At 38.5% G+C, this 8,365-nt stretch overlaps 2 non-coding genes across 2 annotated transcripts; both read left to right on the top strand.

Annotated features, from left to right (window-relative positions):
• The first annotated feature begins 446 nt into the window (after positions 1-446).
• On the top strand, positions 447-518 carry trnaw-cca. The gene has a single exon. It is a non-coding gene; the product is annotated as a tRNA-Trp (tRNA).
• Positions 519-604: 86 nt separating this feature from the next.
• Positions 605-676, top strand: trnaw-cca. The gene has a single exon. It is a non-coding gene; the product is annotated as a tRNA-Trp (tRNA).
• The last annotated feature ends 7,689 nt before the right edge of the window (positions 677-8,365 follow it).

Genomic DNA, 8,365 nt, shown 5'->3' with positions numbered 1-8,365 from the left:
GAAAAGATCAGCTCCAGGACCTCGTGGCGCAACGGTAGCGCGTCTGACTCCAGATCAGAAGGTTGCGTGTTCAAATCAAGTCGGGGTCAGGTTTCTTTCTACTTTTTACTCTGCTGTTCGAGTTCTACAACAAGTTCAGCAAAACAGCTTTGGTAGAGGACCTCGTGGCGCAAAGGTAGTGTGTCTGACTCCAGATCAGGCAGTTGCATGGTCAAATTATGTCTGGTCAAATTTCATGCTACTTTTACTCTGCTGTTTGAGTTCTTGACACAATCTAGTTGAAAAAATTAGCTGAGCAAAATATTGCATAACCAGGACTCCAGATCAGAAGGTTGCGTGTTCAAATCACGTCAGGGTCAAACACTCTCTTTTTTGTGTAAGAGACTTTTGTGAAAATCAGAAATCCTTTTAGCTACACCCTAAAACAAGTTCAGCAGGTAATAGAGGACCTCGTGGCGCAACGGTAGCGCGTCTGATTCCAGATCAGAAGGTTGCGTGTTCAAATCACGTCGGGGTCAGATTTCATTCTACTTTTACTCTGCTGTTCGAGTCCTTTATGCAATGTAGTTACAAAAATTAGCTGAGAAAGATATCAGCTGTCCATGACCTCGTGGCGCAACGGTAGCGCGTCTGACTCCAGATCAGAAGGTTGCGTGTTCAAATCACGTCGGGGTCAGATTTCATTCTACTTTTACTCTGCTGTTCGAGTTCTTTATGCAATGTAGTTACAAAAATTAGCTGAGAAAGTTGTCAGCAGTCCAGGACCTCGTGGCGCAACGGTAGCGCGTCTGACTCCAGATCAGAAGGATCACGTCGTGGTCAGATTTCATTCTACTTTTTACTCTGCTGTTTGAGTTCTTTACGCAATATAGTTACAAAAAGTAGCTGAGAAAAACATCAACTCTCCAAGACCTCGTGGCACAACGGTAGCGCGTCTGACTCCAGATCAGAAGGTTGCTTGTTCAAATCACGTCGGGGTCAGATTTCATTCTACTTTTACTCTGCTGTTCGAGTTCTTTACAAGTCAAGTCAAGTCAAATTTATTTATATAGCGCTTTTACAATTGGTAATTGTTTCAAAGCAGCTTTACATATTAGAAGCACAGAAAAAAGGGAAGTGGTTAAAAATAAGCTGTACAAGCAAGCGTGGTAATATGTAACATATACAAGATGGTGCTACATTAAGCCAATGTCGGCTGACTTCCAGGGGTGGAAAAAACCCCCTAGGAGAAAACCCAGCGTGGGAAAAAAGTCCTAGGAGGGAAAAAACCCCTTGGAAGATATATATAATATATGTAAATGGATATGGAGATCAAAATCTGAATTATACATTTTTATTATAGAGATTAAAAATAGATTATATTTATATATTTGTAAGCGGATACGGGGATTAAAAATCTATGCAGCCAGAACTGGATCTGTAGGCCCATTGTCTCCTGGGCTACGTTGTAGTCAGGTCCAGACACAGGTTCTCCATCTGATCTGGATACGGCCTGGATCCAGCACCCGGCAAACCTCGGGATAAGCAGAGAGACAGATATTAGCGTAGATGCCATTCTTATTCTGATGTACAGGTATATCTAGTGTTATAGGAAATGTTCTCGGTTCCGGCCGACCTAATTATTGCAGCGTAACAATCCTTTAACGGATTTGAAAAATGTTAATGTATTGATAATGTGTTATGTGTATGCAAGAGCAAAGAGATGTGTTTTTAGTCTAGATTTAAACTGACAGAGTGTGTCTGCTTCCCGAACAATGCTAGGAAGATTGTTCCAGAGTTTAGGTGCTAAATAGGAAAAGGATCTGCCGCCTTCAGTTGATTTTGATATTCTGGGTATTATCAACTGGCCTGAATTCTGAGATCGCAATAAACGTGAAGGACTATAATGCATTAAGAGCTCACTTAGGTACTGGGGAGCTAAACCATTTAGAGCTTTATAAGTAAGTAGCAAGATTTTAAAATCTATACGATGTTTAATAGGGAGCCAATGTAATGTTGACAGAACTGGGCTAATATGGTCATACTTTCTGGTTCTAGTAAGAACTCTAGCTGCCGCATTTTGGACCAACTGTAGTCTGTTTAAAAGCCGAGCAGAACAACCACCCAGTAGAGCGTTACAATAATCTAGTCTTGAGGTCATGAATGCATGAATCAACTGTTCCGCATTTGTCATTGAGAGCATATGTCGTAATTAGATATATTTTTAGATGGAAGAAGGCGGTTTTACAGATACTAGAAACATGACTTTCAAATGAAAGATTGGTATCGAAGAGCACACCCAGGTTCCTAACTGAGGACGAAGGTTTAATGGAGCACCCGTCAAGTGTTAGAGAGTATTCAAGGTTTTTTCGTGAGGAAGTTTTTGGTCCAAAGATTAGGATATCAGTTTTTTCTGAATTTAATAATAAGAAATTTCTTGTCATCCAGTTTTTAATGTCAGCTATGCATTCTGTTAGTTTTGTGAATTTGTAGGTTTCGTCAGGGCGCGAGGAAATATAGAGCTGAGTATCGTCAGCGTAGCAGTGAAAACTAACACCATGCTTCCTAATTATCTCTCCTAAGGGCAGCATGTACAGAGTGAAAAGCAACGGTCCTAGTACTGAGCCTTGTGGTACTCCATACTGAACTGTGATCGATACGACATCTCTTCATTAATTATTACAGACTGATAACGGTCAGATAAGTACGATTTGAACCATGCCAAAGCAATTCCACTAATGCCAATATAGTTTTCAAGTCTTTTTAAAAGAATGTTGTGATCGATAGTGTCAAAAGCAGCACTGAGATCTAATAACACTAATAGAGAAATACAGCCACGATCGGATGATAGGAGTAGATCGTTTGTAACTCTAACGAGAGCAGTCTCAGTACTATGGTATGGTCTAAATCCTGACTGGAAATCCTCACAGATTCCATTTCTTTCTAAAAAGGAACACAGTTGTGATGAAACTGCCTTTTCTAGTATCTTTGACAGAAAAGGTAGATTCGAGATTGGCCTGTAATTTACTAAATCTCTCGGATCTAGTTGAGGTTTTTTAATAAGAGGTTTAATAATAGCCTGCTTAAAGGTTTTTGGCACGTATCCTAGTGTTAACGATGAATTAATTATATCAAGAAGTGGACCGACGACCTCTGGAAGCATTTCTTTCAGTAGTTTAGTCGGCATTGGGTCTAACATACATGTCGTTGATTTTGATGATTTGATAAGTTTAGATAATTCTTCCTCTCCTATAGCGGCGAATGATTCTAGTTTTACCTCAGGGACACTACAGTGCACTGTCTGAAGCGAAACTGTAGACGGTTGCATGTTTTTAATTTTCTCTCTAATATTATCAATCTTGCAAGTAAAGAAGTTCATAAAGTCATTACTGCTGTGCTCTATGGAAACGTCAGCAGTTGAATCTCTGTTTCTAGTTAATTTAGCCACTGTGTCAAATAAATACCTAGGATTATGTTTGTTTTCTATTAAGAGATTTGAAAAATAAGTAGATCTAGCATTTCTTATAGCCGTTCTGTACTCAATCATTTTTTCTTTCCACGAAAGGCGAAAAACTTCTAGTTTTGTTTTCTTCCAACTACGTTCAGCTTTTCTAACAGCTCGTTTTAGAGCCCGAGTGTGCTCATCATACCACGGCGTTGGATTAGTTTCCTTAATCTTCTTTAGACGTAAAGGAGCGACTGCATCTAATGTGCTGGAAAAGAGAGCGCCAATAGTTTCTGTTGCAGCATCGAGTTCTTCTAAGTTGTCAGGTATACTAAGGCGATGAAACTGCTCGGGGAGATTATTTATAAAGCAATCTTTAGTGGTAGACGTGATGGTTCTACAATATTTATGGCTGGGTGGTGGTTTTGTAGCCTTGGCTAATTGTATTATACACGAGACTAAATAATGATCTGATATATCATCGCTCTGCTGTAGAATTTCAACAGCATCAATATCAATTCCATGCGACAGTATTAGATCTAAGGTATGATTACGACAATGAGTGGGTCCTGACACGTGTTGTCTAACTCCAATAGAGTTTAAAATGTCTGCAAATGCCAATCCAAATGCGTCTTTATTATTATCTACATGGATATTAAAATCACCAACAACAAGGACTTTATCCGCAGCCAGTACTAACTCTGATAGAAAATCAGCAAATTCTTTGATAAAGTCAGTATGGTGCCCTGGTGGCCTGTATACAGTAGCCAGCACAAATGTCAACTTACATAATGTTATATACAGCACCATCACTTCAAAGGAATTATATTTGAAATTCTTTTGAATGATTCTGAATATATTACTATAAATTACAGCAACACCTCCCCCTTTGCCTTTCTGTCGAGGATTGTGTCGATAATCATAACCTTGAGGACTAGATTCATTTAAAGTAATGTAATCGTCTGGTTTTAGCCAGGTTTCTGTCAAACACAGCAAGTCTAGTTTATTGTCTGTGATAATTTCATTTACAATAAGTGCTTTTGAAGAAATTGATCTAATATTCAGTAACCCAAGCTTTATCATTTGTTTATCTGATTTATCTGTGATTTTCATTTTTTGAACATCAATTAAATTTTTACCCTTAAAAGGTTTCGGAAGTTTTTTGTATTTACTAGTTCGAGGTACAGACACAGTCTCTATGTGATAATATCTAGGTGAAAGAGTTTCTATGTGCTGTGAATTATCTGAGTTCTGTGACGTGAGGCGGCTAGCAGACGGTCGGTTTAGCCAGTTTGTCTGCGTCCTGATCTGGGCCCTGGTTTGTCATGGTTTAGCTCTAAGACTATTTGCCAAATTTCTAGATAGAAGAGCAGCACCATCCCGGGAGGGATGAATACCATCTCTTTTCAACAGATCAGGTCTGCCCCAAAAGCTTTTCCAATTGTCTATGAAACCTATATTATTCTGCGGACACCACTTAGACAGCCAGCCATTGAGTGATGATAACCTGCTAACTATCTCATCACTCCGACGAACAGGAAGAGGGCCAGAACAAATTACTTCTGCTGACATTGAATTTGCGAGTTCACACACCTCTTTAATGTTAATTTTAGTGATCTCCGACTGGCGAAGTCGAACATCATTTGTGCCGACGTTACACAATCTAGTTACAAAAATTAGCTGAGAAAGATGTCAGCTGTCCAGGACCTCGTGGCGCAACGGTAGTGCGTTCTTAAATAACAACATTTTAAAACAAGGGAAAGAGATATTTTTTAAGAAATGGATGGAAGTGGGCATAACGAGAGTGAGAGATGCTTTGTATGAGTTTAAAGAGGGGTTTTTACCAGCACAATATGTTTTCGATGCAATGGAAGTAGCAAAAGAAGAATACAGCAAACAAGAAATAACAAATAAATATGAAATCATTAAAAATGCAATACCAAAAGAGTGGATTAAAAGAATAGTGTATGGAAGAAGAGCAAAAAGAGAAGACCATTTATGTGAAACTGGGGGAAAAATTATGTGATTTTAAAGAGTGTACTGTAATAATGTTTTATTGTGTTTTTAGAGATGGTGTTTTTAAAGAGCCAATTGTAAATAAGTACTGGGTGGAAAAATTCAAAGATTTAAAAGAAGAGAGTATATGGAGAAAAAACAAAACAAAAAAAACGGTAGCGCATCTGACTCCAGGTCAGAAGGTTGCATGTTCAAATCACGTTGGGCTCAGACTTCTTTCCACATTTACTCTACTTTTTCAGTTCTTGAAACAAGCTTGTAATTTGTAAAAATTAGCTGAGCAAAACATCAGATAACCAGAATCTTGTGGCGCAACGGTAGCGCATCTGATTCCAGATCAGAAGGTCGTGTGTTCAAATCACGTTAGGGTGATTTCATTCAAGTCAGGTTCAAAAGTGTGCAAAGGGGCCCTGCTTATGAGGTGACATGCAACATAATTTCGATCTACATTTGATATAATAGATTGCTAAAGCAGCAAAACTGTAGTTTTGAGGGCAGTTACTATCGGTCACCTTGGAGTGAAATTAGATACCTGTAAAGTGCCAGCTGGTACAAGGCAAAACGAAGAGATGTCGTATCGGTCACAAGTTAAATATGGAGTACCGCAAGGCTCAGTACTAGGACCGTTGCTTTTCGCTCTGTACATGCTACCCTTGGGAGATATCATTAGGAAGCATGGCATTAGTTTTCATTGTTAACGCTGATGATACTCAGCTCTATATTTCCTTCTCGCCCTGACGAAACTTACCAATTCACAAAATTAATGGAATGTATAGCTGATATAAAAAATTGGATGACAAGTAATTTCCTACTACTAAATTCAGAAAAAAACAGAGATTCTAATTTTTGGACCAAAAACGTCTTCAGTAATAACCTAGAATACTGTCTAACACTTGATGGCTGCTCTGTTAAGTCTTCGTCGTCAGTTAGGAACCTGGGTGTGCTCTTTGATACCAATCTTACATGTGAAGGCCATGTTACTAGCATCTGTAAAACTGCATTCCTCCATCTTAAAAATATATCTAAACTACGACATATGTGTGTGACATATGTATGAGTTTGACCACCGCACTTATGTTCAGGGGCGCCTGCAGGATTTTATCTCTTTTATCTTTTATCTCTTTATCTCGCATACAACTAGAGCCCCGGAATGTTTGAACCCAGACCACTAGCCTACTCTACAGGTATATTTAAATATATAAGCCTGTAGCCTATATTAAATTATCATATGTTCTGTCATATAAACAGTATAAAAACAATAAAATAACAGCACAATTTACTTGCCTCAAGCAACTCAGTAGGTATTATTAATATTATTATAATTATTGTTTTTGTTGTTACATTTAATTTATTGCCTCACTTTAATATGCGAATTATATTATCAGAAAGCTAAACACATTTAGCGTCGTCAGGCTTTTGTTTGTGCTTAATGGATAAAAACAATGGAGCTGCGCACTCAGGTTTATGGCTGCTGTAAATTTTTCCTGCCACAAGATGGCACTGATTTCGAAAATCTTAAAGGTGCCCTAGATTCAAAAATTGAATTTACCTCAGCATAGTTAAATAACAAGAGTTCAGTACATGGAAAAGACATACATTGAGTCTCAAACTCCATTGTTTCCTCCTTCTTATTTAAATCTCATTTGTTTAAACGACCTCCGAAGAACAGGCGAATCTCAACATAACACTGACTGTTACGTAACAGTCGGGATCATTAATATGTACGCCCCCAATATTTGCATAATGCCAGCCCATGTTTCCAACATTATAAAAGACATTAGACAAGGGCAGCCAGTTAAAGGTGATAGAGAGGATTTTTTCGTCGACTGAGAATCCAAAGACTGTTACTGAGTTTTTGAAATGAGCGCATGCGTAAGAACAGCCCCCCTCCTTCACAACACATTTCAAAGGAACGCCTCCCAAAACTCGTAAACACTCGTATTGGAACACGAGTCTTTACCACCGGCATTCGCTGTGTCGTGTTAGTGGATTCATTATGTCGGACTCACCGCAATGTGACTCATAATCTGCAGTTGTTACTCCTGTCTCCTGACAAAAACACTGCATGCGGCGCCTGTGGAGTGTGGAAAGTTACTGGAGCGTGCAGCCGCGCTCGTCTCTCACGAGGAACGTCACGGCAGTGATTGCCAGAAGATAAGCTGATTTTTTTAATTCCCTACCTCGTGCACAGATGATGTATATTAATATTATTCCTTTCAGTGCACCTAATAAATAGTCTTTTATCAGTTAGTAAAGACAGTTTCAAGTAATATTGAAAAAATTTATAAAACAAAACATCCTCTTTAGCACCTTTAATGTCTGGATCTGTGCACAGCTGAATCATCAGACTAGGTAAGCAAGCAAGAACAATAGCAAGAAATGGCAGATGGAGCAATAATAACTGACATGATCCATGATAACATGATATTTTTAGTGATATTTGTAAATTGTCTTTCTAAATGTTTCATTAGCATGTTGCTAATGTACTGTTAAATGTGGTTAAAGTTACCATCGTTTCTTACTGTATTCACGGAGACGAGAGTCGTTGCTATTTTCATTTTAAACACTTGCAGTCTGTATAATTCATAAACACAACTTCATTCTTTATAAATCTCTCCAACAGTGTAGCATTAGCTGTTAGCCACGGAGCACAGCCTCAAATTCACTCAGAATAAAACGTTAACATCCAAATAAATACTTTACTCACATAATTCGAAGCATGCATACAGCATGCATGACGAACATCTTGTAAAGATCCATTTGAGGGTTATATTAGCTGTGTGAACTTTGCAAATTCGCTGTATTATAGTCGAGAGCTCATGTGGCAGGGAGCACGCGAATTAAAGGGGCGGCGCGCTGAAAAAAATCAGTGCATAGTTAATGATGCCCCAAAATAGGCAGTTAAAAAAATTAATTAAAAAAAAT

The sequence above is a fragment of the Megalobrama amblycephala genome, linkage group LG19 (assembly GCF_018812025.1).
Source record: "Megalobrama amblycephala isolate DHTTF-2021 linkage group LG19, ASM1881202v1, whole genome shotgun sequence".
NCBI lineage: Eukaryota > Metazoa > Chordata > Actinopteri > Cypriniformes > Xenocyprididae > Megalobrama > Megalobrama amblycephala.
This window is presented reverse-complemented; position numbering and strand designations above follow the sequence as displayed.